At 49.4% G+C, this 12,263-nt stretch overlaps 1 protein-coding gene across 3 annotated transcripts in view; it reads right to left on the bottom strand.

The window, feature by feature from the left end:
* Positions 1-12,263, bottom strand: part of LOC119969268 (5-hydroxytryptamine receptor 2A-like) — a 694,558-nt gene that overhangs the window by 4,474 nt on the left and 677,821 nt on the right. The window lies entirely within an intron of this gene.

Below are 12,263 nucleotides of genomic sequence, written 5' to 3'. Positions count from 1 at the left end.
GGGTGGGGGTGGTGGGGGTGCGTGTGCAGGGAGTTCCCCTGCTCATCTTTGGAGTCATGATGTGGAGATGCCGGCGTGAACTGGGGTGAGCAAAGTAAGAGGTCTTACAACACCAGGTTAAAGTCCAACAGGTTTGTTTCAAATCACTAGCTTTCAGAGCTCTGCTCCTTCCTCAGGTGAATGAAGAGGTAGGTTCCAGAAACATGTATATAGACAAAGTCAAAGATGCAAGACGATACTTCTTCATTCACCTGAGGAAGGAGCAGAGCTCCGAAAGCTAGTGATTAAAAATAAACCTGTTGGACTTTAACCTGGTGTTGTAAGACTTCTTGCTGTTCTTTGGAGTAGTACCATGGGATCATGAAATGTCAGTTTAGAATTTCTGCTGATGTCTTTGAATAGTATTTTAACTCATAACTTTCTGACTCAGATGGGAGATTGGTACCTCAAGAGCAATGACCAAGACTGAGTTATCAATGCTTTCTATACTAAGAATTAGAATGACAGAACATTCACCACATATTTGCACTTTGTACAAATGGCACAGGGAACTCATTAGATATTAAGAAACTTTCTCATTACGGGCAGCACGGTGGCCTAGTGGTTAGCACAACTGCCCCACTGCGCTAAGGTCCCAGGTTCGATCCCGGCTCTGGGTCACTGTCCGTGTGGAGTTTGCACATTCTCCCCGTGTCTGCGTGGGTTTCGCCCCCACAACCCAAAAATGTGCAGAGTAGGTGGATTGGCCACGCTAAATTGCCCCTTAATTGGAAAAAATAATTGGGTAATCTAAATTTAAAAAAAAATAAACTTTCTCATTGATATCCAGGGGTACATTCATATTACTTGCATAGTTTGAAAGGTTCTGGCAGGAAGCAACTGAGAAACTGTCCCCCAGATACGACCAATGGAATTTTCTAACAATTGCCTAGAGTCACATCATATAATAAACTCAGGATACGGCTAAAAAACAAAACTTTTTCAAGGTAGGCTTGACCACAAACTTATGGTTGCTTACTATTCCAATTCACCAACTTGCTCTCATGCTCATAATACTGTCCTTGACCTGCTGCAAAGTTCCAGTGAAGTAAATGCAAGCTAAAGGAACAGCACCTCATCTTCCGGTTAGGTACTTAATAGCCTTCTGGACTCAACATTGAGTTCAATGTTCAACAATTTCAGACCATGAACTCTGTCCTCAATTTTGTATTTTGTCTCCCCTGGTGCTCGTCTGTATCTTGTTATCAGATTTTGTTTTCAGACAACATTGATCTTTATTCTGCTATTAACATCTACATTGGACCAATGCTTGTTCCTTTACCACTACACACACTTTGCTTTTTGCTCCATGACATCTTTGTCATTTAATCTCTCCTACCCTCTAAGCTATCACAGAATTGTTACAGTACAGGATGAGGCCATTCGGCCCATTGTGCCTGCATTGGCTCCCCAAATCTGCATCATGACCATGCCTGTACCCCTGCACATTGTTTCTATTCAGATAATTATTTATTTCCCTTTTGAATACCTCGATTTAACCTGCCTCCATCACACTTCCAGGCAGTGCATTCCAGACCTGAACCACTCACTGTGTAAAAAATCTTTTCTCAGATCACATTTGGTTCTTTTTAAAATCACTTCAAGGATGTGATATAACCACCGCATTGCGCCCGGCACGGATCTGAGCGCTCAAGGAAAATAGCGGGAAAGGCCAAAATTGAGGACCGTGCCATGCGCAAACCAGTTTGCAATTCATCCAGCCCCCTCCCAATGACGAGTTCCGGATCTCGGCCAAAAATGGTGAGCGTGACTTCCGGTGGTGGCGATGTGCTGAACAGTCGCACGAAAGGCAGCTCTCCTTTGGGAACATCGAATTAGGTCCTTGTAATCCGAAAACAACTTTTTATCGTCAAAACAACAAAAAGAAACACTGACCCTAATCTAACAATCACCCGAGGAAATACCCTCAAATCAGCCACAGAGCCAGAAAACATTAAAATCAGCAAGAGTCAGGAGACAAAGATCCAGACTGCAGACACGCGGAGCGAAGCAGAGCAGAATATGGCAGACCAAGAGGGATTACCAGCACGAATGCTGAGAAGTCAGTAGATGGAGATCCTTACACAGGAGCACCAAAAACACAGCGACTCCATCAAGGAGGACCTCATGGCGGCCATGAGGTCGGCCATAGAAATCACACTGGCCCCCTTCAAAGAGGCGCTGGAACGAACAGAGCAAAGACTGGGGATCCAGGAGGCACAGTGCTGGAGCTGGAGAAAGTGGCCACAGATCAGAGCAATCGGATTGCCTCACTCGAGGCAGAAGTGACAAGGCTGGTGACCTCTCAGAAAGCGCTCAAGAGGAAGGTGGAATATCAGGAGAAGAGTTCTCGCTGCCAGAACTTAAGGATTGTCGGACTATTTCAGGGGACAGCGGGCAGAAACCCGACAGCGTACACAACCAAGATGCTCGGAAAGCTGATCGGGTGGGGGGAACTTCCCCAAGCCCCAGAGGCCCACAGGTCACTCCGCCAATGGCCCAAAGGAGGAGAACCCCCACTGGCGATTATCACCAAGTTCCACAAGTATCAGGGCATGAAGCGACTTTCTGAACTGGGCAAGAAGTACACGGCCCTATAGTTGGGAGGGACATACAATCCGAATCTATCAGGACATTCGGGCCAACCTAACCAAGCGGTGGGCTGAGTTCAATGGGGCCAAGGCGGGTATATTCAAGAAGAAGGTGAGGTTTGGACTGCTGTACCCGGCAAGACTCTTGTTAATTTACAACAATAAAGAACATTATTTTAACATACTGGAGGATGCTGATGAATTCATCCTGAGAAATGGCCTGGGATCTATACAGATTATGAACAATGTGTCTTTGACCTCAAGGCTGAAAAGTTGCTCAACCTGGGCGGGTGGGAGAAGGTAGAAAAGTGAGGTGGGGGGGGGTGTGCTATTCCCAGGAGGGAGCCACAACACTGGCAAATATGCTAGTGTTCATAAGTAAGAGGGGAATGTTGTGGCACAACTCTCGAAAGGGAGGGAACGCCTGCCAGAAAGGTGGGGAGAGGGAAAATGACAAATCAGGGGGAAGGGGGACAAGGGCAAAGGCAACAGCAGTATGGGGTAGGGTGGACGGCAAGGGCAGATGGGCTCAGGGGACGAATCGTAGACTAGGTGGGGGGGGGGAAGGGGGGATGGTAGAACGCTGGTTACAACAGGTCACACCTGGAGGCGGCTAGAATGAAGAAGACAGCGGCGGCCACGTTGGGTGGCCCGCAAACAAAGAGAAAAGCAGTGGCACGTCCATGCGGTGGGCATGGCTGACCCCACAGGAGGGGGTGGGGAACAGAAACCCCCCCACCAGAATAGTCACCTGGAACGTCAGTGGACTTAACAGCCCAATGAAAAGACCCAGAGGACGGGATTCTCCCTTCGGGAGAACCAAGTCCCCACGTTGGCGGGAGAACCGGCGCCAACCACTCCGCCGTCAACAGCCCCATAAAATGCGTTTGGTGGCTAGGTGGACGGCGGAGGTGTTGGTGCCGCTCCAGCCGGCGCCGAAGGGACGGGGCGTTTTCGCGGATGCACCAAAGGGCTGGCATGGTCTCGCGCATGCGCGGAACCACCGGCGTGCTTCCGCCCATGAGCAGACCGGCCAGCGTATATTGGCGCATGCGCAGGGGTTTCTCTTCTCCACGCCCGTCATGGCGGAGCCCTGCAGGGCTGGCGTGGAAGGAAGGAGTGTCCCACGGCACAGGCCCGCCTGCAGATTGGTGGGCCCCGATCGCCCCACGCCTCTCCCCCGAGGATCGCCCCCGCCGACTTACCTGCCAGGTCCCACCGTGTGGGACCATGCGTAACCTAGGCCGGCAGGACTGGCCAAAAACGGACGGCTGCTCGGCCCATCAGGGCCCAGAGAATTGCCGGAGGGGCTGCTGCCAACGGCCCCCGACCGGCGTGGCGTGAATCCCGCCCCCGCCCAGAAAACGGCGCCGGAGAATACAGCAACCGGCGTCGGGGCGGCGGGCATGATTTGCGCTGCCCCCCCCCCCCGGGGATTCTCCGACCCGGCGGGGAGTTGGAGAATCCCACCTAGAGTCTTCCCCCATCTGAAAAGCCTGAGGGCCACACAGTCTTCCTCCAAGAAACACACCTGAGGAAGAAGGACCGACTGAGTGCAAGAAAAAGCTGGATAGGACAGACCTACCAAGCGTGCTGTGGGATGAGGCTGAAGTGGGTGGCCATACTGTTTAGCAAAAGGGCATAGGGGCTGGTTTAGCTCACTGAGCTAAATTGCTAGCTTTTAAAGCAGACCAAGCAGGCCAGCAGCACGGTTCGATTATCGTACCAGCCTCCCCGGACAGGTGCCAAAATGTGGCGACTAGGGGCTTTTCACAGTAACTTAATTGAAGCCTACTCGTGACAATAAGCAAATTTTAAAGGGAGGAACATGGTGACGAACCTGGGGGCGTCGGTATGGTCAGCGGTGTGCTGGAAGGGGCACCGGTGGTGCTGTGAATGTATATGCCCCAGTTGCGATGATGCTAACTTCATCAAAAAGATCATTGCAGAAATTCCCGACCTAATTTCCCAGCTACCTATCATGGGGGAAGACTTTGATTGTGAACAGGACCCAAGTTTGGACAAATCCAGACCCAAAACAGGGACACTATCAGCTATGGCAAGGTAACTGAATGCCTTTATGGAGCAGATGGGGAGGTGGACCCGTGGGGTTCAACCATCCAAAGGAGAAGAGCAGCACGGTAGCATTGTGGATAGCACAATTGCTTCAGAGCTCCAGGGTCCCAGGTTCGATTCCAGCTTGGGTCACTGTCTGTGCGGAGTCTGCACATCCTCCCCGTGTGTGCGTGGGTTTCCTCCGGGTGCTCCGGTTTCCTCCCACAATCCAAAGATGTGCAGGTTAGGTGGATTGGCCATGATAAATTGCCCTTAGTGTCCAAAATTGCCCTTAGTGTTAGGTGGGATTACTGGGTTATGGGGCTAGGGTGGAGGTGTTGACCTCGGGTAGGGTGCTCTTTCCAAGAGCCGGTGCAGACTCGATGGGCCAAGTGGCCTCCTTCTGCACTGTAAATTCTATGAGTTCTTCTTCTCTCAAGTCTCGCGTTGATTTCATGTAGTGGGCAAATCGGTGATTCCAGGGGTGGTAGGGCCGGAATACCCGACAATCGTAATTTCCGACCACAAGGTGGATGTGAGGTTGGAAATGGGCCGTGCCCAGCACCCTCCCATTGAGGCTGGAGACTCCTCGCCAAAAAGGCATCCTGTAAGAAAATGCCATAAACCATCAACGGGTACCTATCCTGCATTCAGAGCAGGAAGGTCTCACAGTCCACATTCTGGGAGGCACTGAAGGCGGTGATAAGGTGGGAAATAATAATAATATTTATTAGTGCCACAAGTAGGCTTACATTAACACTGCAACAAAGTTACTATGAAAATCCCCTAGTCGCCACACTCTGGCACCTGTTCGGGTACACGGAGTGACAAGGCACTCAGGGACAGGAAGGAGAAGGCGTTTGGGCAACAACTGATCAACTCTATACTGGGGGTGAATCAGTGATAGTCCACGATACTGGCGGAGAGGAAAAAGAGGAAAGCAGTGCACCAACTCCGCCAGACACAGGGGACCTTCTACGAATATGGAGACAAGGCCAGCCGCCTGCTGGCTCACCAGTTGGGAAAGCAGGAGCCACAAGATAAATAGCGCAGGTGAAGAACAGGAACGGTAAACTAGTCACAACGTCAGATAAGATCAGAGGCCTTTGCCCAGTGGCAGCCGTGTATACCATCTGCAAGATGCACTGCAGGAACTCACCAAGGTTACTGCAGCAACACCTTTCAAATCCATGACCATCTAGAAGGGCAAGGGCAGCAGATGCATGGGAACTCCATCACCTGGAAGTTTCCCTCCAAATCTTCACACCGTCCTGACTTGGAAATATATTGCCATTCCTTCACTGTCAGTGGGTCCAAATCCTGGAACTAACAGCACTGCAGCAGGTCAAGAAGGCAGCTTACTACCTCTTTCTCAAGGGCAATTAGGGTCGGGCAATAAAAGTTGGCCTGGTCAGCGATCCCCACATCTCATGAATGAATAAAAAAGTACATCCTTGCTTCGGTAATGCTTGATTTCTTGTAATGTACTTGTGATGAAGGAATATATTGCTAATGGCTATAATGTAATGGATGTTATTAATGCAAAGTCATTAGTGTTTGATTTGAGCTTTGGATGTTGTGTCCTTCTTGCAATACTCATGTCCGAACAGTGGAGTCATCTGTCAGGTTTAGAAGATTACACCTCACCAACTAAGCTTTTGCTAGTCTGTTAGAAATGATAGAAATACCATCTCGAGGCTGCTGGAGATGGGATGACTACTGACAGACTGAATGGAATCTTCCGACCAGAGTCTTACACTGTAGCAATCTGATCCAATTGTCCACCATCATGGACCACACATGTTGGTGTGTTACAGTTCACTTTGTAAATCCATGTTTCTGTGACAACATGACTTTTACATGTAGCCTGGAGCGATGGAGATTGGTGGATGCTGAGAGGATGTTTCTCCTTGTGAGAGACACTAGAACTATGGGGACACAGATTTAAAATAAATGGTATCACATTTAAGTTGGAATTTATTTCTCTCAGAAGGTCGTTAGTCTGGAGAATTCTGTTCTCCAGGTAGTGGAAGCTGGGTCATTGAAAATCTTTAAGGCTAAGTTGGATAGATCCTTGACTGACAATAGGGTCAAGAGTATAAGGAGTAGACAGGAATGTGGAAGCCACAATCAGTACAGTCATGATCTTAATCAAATGGAGGCAGCTTGAGGTGCAGAACGGCCTACTCCTGCTCATAATTCGTATGTTTGTAAGCTTCAACTTTCATTCCATTACCTGACTGAACCCCTGCCATTGGCGTGTGTTGGAAGGATTTGCAGTTTGATACTGTACTTAACTTGTTTATTCACGTTCTGAATGCACTTTCCTTGGTCATCAAGTCCCAGTGTGGGACTCAAACTCGGAGCTTCTGGCTCATAGGCCGGGACGCTACCAAATGTGTCACAAGATATCCTCATGAACCACATCAGTAATTCAATATCAGGATTGCAGGAATGAAACTTTAAATTCAAGATGAAAAAAGGAAAAGACTTTCATTTATGTAGCATCTTTCGTGCCCTCGGGATGCGCCAAGCGCTTTCCAACCAATGAAGTACTTTTGAAGTGCAGTCGCTGGCAGAATGTGAGAATTACAGCAGGTAATTTGTGTACAGAAAAGTCCCACAAAGAGCAATGTGATAATGGAGATGTACAATCGATTTTAACAATGTTGGTTGAGAGTGAATATTTAGCCAGACCCCAGGGAGCTCAGCTTTGAAATGGTGCCCTATGATCTTTTACATCTGCCTGAGAGAGCAAACAGGGAATCCGTTTTACCTCTCATCAGAAAGATGGCACCTACAGTGCAGTGCTCCATCTATAATGTCTGTTCGGAAAAGCAAACTATTCCTGACGCAGGTTCCAACCACAGGGATTGTGTGCAGCCCCCATGCTATCATGACAGCAGAAAGTGATTGGTGATTGCCAGACATTGAAAATAGCATCATAGCTGCTTCTGTTTAAAGCCATGGAGACTGAAACAGTTCATGTTTTATGTAGGTTTTGAGAAGCCTACTCAGAGCAGCCTGTTTGTTGTGACTGTGCTACACACATCTCTCACCCCTCACATTCACTCTTCAGCTTTCATTTCAGGGTTGCATCCAACCATTAACTTTTACACATTGTAATTGAACATCTTACACAAAGCGTGTTTCTGCTCATCATTTTCGAGGCTGTATTTTTTAGATTGTCAAAGTGCAAATGTCAGTATTGGAGAATGAAGCATTTTGCCATTAATGCTACCCAAAGATTAATGATGGAATCACAAACTCCCAAACTTCCTGTTGTCTCAAATACCCAATTGGAATAGCTTTGAAATTGCCCCAATGCAGTGCATACTGGGTGTGTTTACATTGCAGGTCCCAACCAGGCCATACCTGTGTTTACAAAGTTTGGTTCCTTTCCAAGAGATAGATGTGCACATGTCCGGTTAGAGATATGAGGAGAACAGTCTGCAAGCAGACAGAAATTTGAATGTGTGGAGAGCACAGGTGGGAGAGTCTCAGTCACTTGAACACTTGTCATGAGCCTCCCTGGACAGGCGCCGGAGTTTGCGATGGAGTTGGCACTGCATTTGATGTTAGCGAGGCGCTGGAGAAGGGGGGGGGGTGCTACCTGAGACATTAACATAGGCGTTGATTACTCTAATCCCCAAGAAGGGGGAGGACCTATTGGAATTTGGGTTAGATACGCCCATTTCTCTGCTAAACACGGATGTGAAAGTGTTGGCCAAGTTAGCGGCGGGGAGGATGGAGGGTTGTGTTCCAGGGGTGGTCGCTGAGGACCAAATGGGCTTTGTAAAGGGCTGGCAGCTCTCCAGTAACATCAGGAGGCTGTTAAACGTGATTATGACCCCATCGGAGGGGCGGGTAACTAGGGGCTTTTCACAGTAACTTCATTGAAGCTTACTCGTGACAATAAGCGATTTTCATTTTTCATTTTCATATTTTTAGAAAAAGCAAAGGAAGCATAGAATGACAGGGAGTGCAAGGGAAGCAGAGTAGCCCTTCAAATATCTGACAAATGGCAAGTGCAAAGGGTGGGACACTGGAATTCAACATTCCTCGCATGAAACTAGAGGTACGTATTTCTCATGAGGAACTCAAGTCAATCATATTGACATGATTTCAACTGAGAGTGAAATATGGTAATTGGCAGGACAATAAATTGCAACATATTGTCATCTTGTCAGGACAAATTCTTATCTTTTATCTCTAACTGGGCCTTCAGATGTGCAGCAGAAGGCAGCGGAGGTCACTGATAACTGATAACGATTCGTCAGAGAAGCTGATTCATTCAGAAGGTAGGAGATCTCAAACAGGTACCTTCATTCCTCCTGATCAAATGCCTTCTCTGTATCCATAGAGATAACTACCTCCGGTACCCGCCCCTCCGATGGGGTCATAATCACGTTTAACAGCCTCCTGATGTTACTGGAGAGCTGCCAGCCCTTTACAAAGCCCATTTGGTCCTCAGCGACCACCCCTGGAACACAACCCTCCATCCTCCCCGCCGCTAACTTGGCCAACACTTTCACATCCGTGTTTAGCAGAGAAATGGGCGTATCTAACCCAAATTCCAATAGGTCCTCCCCCTTCTTGGGGATTAGAGTAATCAACGCCTATGTTAATGTCTCAGGTAGCACCCCCCCCCCTTCTCCAGCGCCTCGCTAACATCAAATGCAGTGCCAACTCCATCGCAAACTCCTTATAGACATCTGCCGAGTAGCCATCTGGTCCCAGGGCCTTCCCCAAATTCATCCCCATTATGCAATCCATCACCTCGCTCGCCCTAATGTCTCCTCCAGCGCCTGCCTCCTCTCCACCCAGCCTTGGGGACTCCAGCTCATCCAGGAATCGCCCCATATCCCCTTCCTCACCACCCGGTTCAATCCTGTATAGCTTCTCATAATACTCTCTAAATGCTTCATTGATCTTCCCCGGCTCTGACACTACTTCCCCCTTCCCTGACCATGCCCTCAGAATTTCCCTGCTTCTGTAGCTGGTGGGCCAACATGCGGCTCACCATCTCTCCATACTCATATTGCATTCTCCTCGCCCTCCGTAGCTGCCCCACTGCCTTTCCCGTTGTCAGCCTGTCAAACTGGGGCTGTAACCTTTCTCTCTCCGCTAACCCTTCCTTGGTGGGAGCTCTCGAATACTTCCTACCCACCTCAACTATCTCGTCCAACAACCGTCCATATTCCTCCCTCCTCTTGTACCTGTGAACCTTGTACAAGATAATGTCTCCCCTAACCACAGCCTTCAACGCGTCCCAAAACATGGCCGCCAATATCTCCCAATTCAATTCCACATAATCTCTGATCACTGACCACAGCTTCTCACAGAACCTCTTATCCACCAAAAGTCCCGAATCCAGCCTCTATTCCGGCCTCTGCTCCTGCCTCGAGCAATGTTTGACCACCAGCCAGTATGGCACATGATCTGTGATCATGATTCCCGCGTACTCTGCCCCCTCCACCCCCACCAACACCGCTCGGTTCACTACAAGAAAATCGATTCTGGAATATACCTTGTACGTTTGCGAGAAAAAGGATTACTCCCTCCCCTCCGGGCTCCTAGACCTCCACGGATCCACCATTCCCATATGTTCCATAAACCCTCCCAACTCCTTCGCCATCCTCAGTCTTCCCATTGACTTAAGTCCCCGTCCACCCTCGGTTCCAGCACGTTGTTAAAAGCACCCCTCAAAACCAACTGATGTGTTTCTAGGTCCGGAATCCTTCCCAGCAACCCCTTCACAAAACCCATATCATCCAAATTTTGCACATAAAAATTCACTAGCACCACCGGCATCCCCTCCAGCACCCCACTCACTATCACATACCTCCTACCTGGGTCCTGCACTTCCTTTGCCTGACTTTTGGCTCAGCAAGATGGCCAACCCCTGTGACTTTGAATCAAACCCCGAGTGAAAAGCTGACCCACCGATCCCTTCCTCAACCTAACCTAATCCTTCACCCGAAGGTGCGTTTCCTAGAGAAAGGCCACCCCACCTTTAAACTCTTCAAATGCGCGCAGACCCGAGACCACTTCATCGGCCAGTTCAGTCTCCGTACATTCCATGTTACGAATCTGACCAGAGGCTTACGCCTCCACTCTCCTCTATCATCCGTCAACATCCCCTTCCGGCCCTGAACTGGGCCCACCCAAGATGGCCCCCTTCTCCGCCCATGACCACGTTCAGTCTCCAACTCTGCCATGCACGTTCCCCCTTTTCCACTCCCCCACCCTCCCCCTGACCGCTCCCCAAACCTAGTCATCCCCATGGCCACCTCCCTCACCACACTTCCGTTCACCAGCATTACCTGTTAGCATGGATGCTCCTGCCCGAAGGTCCCCCCAACTACCCCTCCACCCTCGCCCACCTTTCCCTCCTTGGTTTGTGCAAACGGCTCTCTGTGGACAGCACCCCCCCCCCACACAAACAAAGACTATCCAAAACCATAGGTCACCCTCTCCAAAAATAAATAAACACCACAGACGGTGGGAGGGAGGGGGGCAGTTGCCCCCTTACAAACTTACAGCCCCCGAACAAATGACAACAGCAAAATCACCCAACCTAAAAAAAACAGCACAACATCCGCATCTTCTGACTTCTGCTGTTCCAGCTCCTTCATCTCCCATTGACATTCAGTTCTCCCCTAATTTATGGTCCCTTATGAAGTCATTGGCCTCTTCTAGCGTTTCAAAATAAAACTCCAGGCGATCAAAAGTCACCAACAGTTTTATTGGGTACAGTACTCCAAACCAAATTGGCCTTTGGTATAGCACCACCTTGTCTTTGAAGAATCCGGCATGCCTCTTTGCCAGCTCCACGCCAATATCTTGGTAAAGTCGGACCCGATTCCACCACAGGATCTTCTCCTTCTTCACAAATCTGTGGAGCCTCACAATCATCGCCCGCAATGGCACCCCCACTCTCAGCTTTTGCCTAGGGACCTGTGCGCCTGTCAACCTGTGGGGCTCTTCCGCCACCAGCCCCGCCAGCATCCTTGAAACTTATGTTGCACTTGTACCTTCCACAACCTCCGGCAGGCTAAAGATGTGCAAATTCTGCCTTTGGACCTGTTCTCCTACTACTCTTCCTTTGCCCATAGTGACATTTAAAGGTCCCTCAGGAGTCCCACCCCAGCCTCGAATGCCACCATCCGATCACTGTGCTCGGACATCACCTTCTACATCTTCTGTATATGTGACCCCTGCGCCTCGAGACATTTCTCCACTCGCTCCATTAATCCTTTCAGGGGGGCTACGTTCCCTCAATGGCCTTTGACCAGTCATCGTGCATCTCCTTTCGTTGCTGGTGAAACTCTTCAAACACCATCAACTGCTCCATCTGGGGCTTTCCAACTTGCGCTGACCCTTCCCCTCCGCCACCTTCAGAATTGCTACCACGCCACAGGTCTCCTCCAGTCCCCTGGCCAGGTCCTTAACCTTTTTTTGCCGGATCTAGTAACCAGCAGGCATGCCACTCTCAGGGGGAACTTCTCCTCCACACCTTCAGCTATACTTTCCTTTCAAAACTACCCCACTTTCAGATGAAAAGAGCTCAGACCA

This window comes from Scyliorhinus canicula, chromosome 7 (assembly GCF_902713615.1).
Source record: "Scyliorhinus canicula chromosome 7, sScyCan1.1, whole genome shotgun sequence".
In the NCBI taxonomy this organism is placed as follows: Eukaryota; Metazoa; Chordata; class Chondrichthyes; order Carcharhiniformes; family Scyliorhinidae; genus Scyliorhinus; species Scyliorhinus canicula.
The sequence above is the reverse complement of the archived record's forward strand: the minus strand, read 5'-3'. Positions and strand labels throughout refer to the sequence as shown.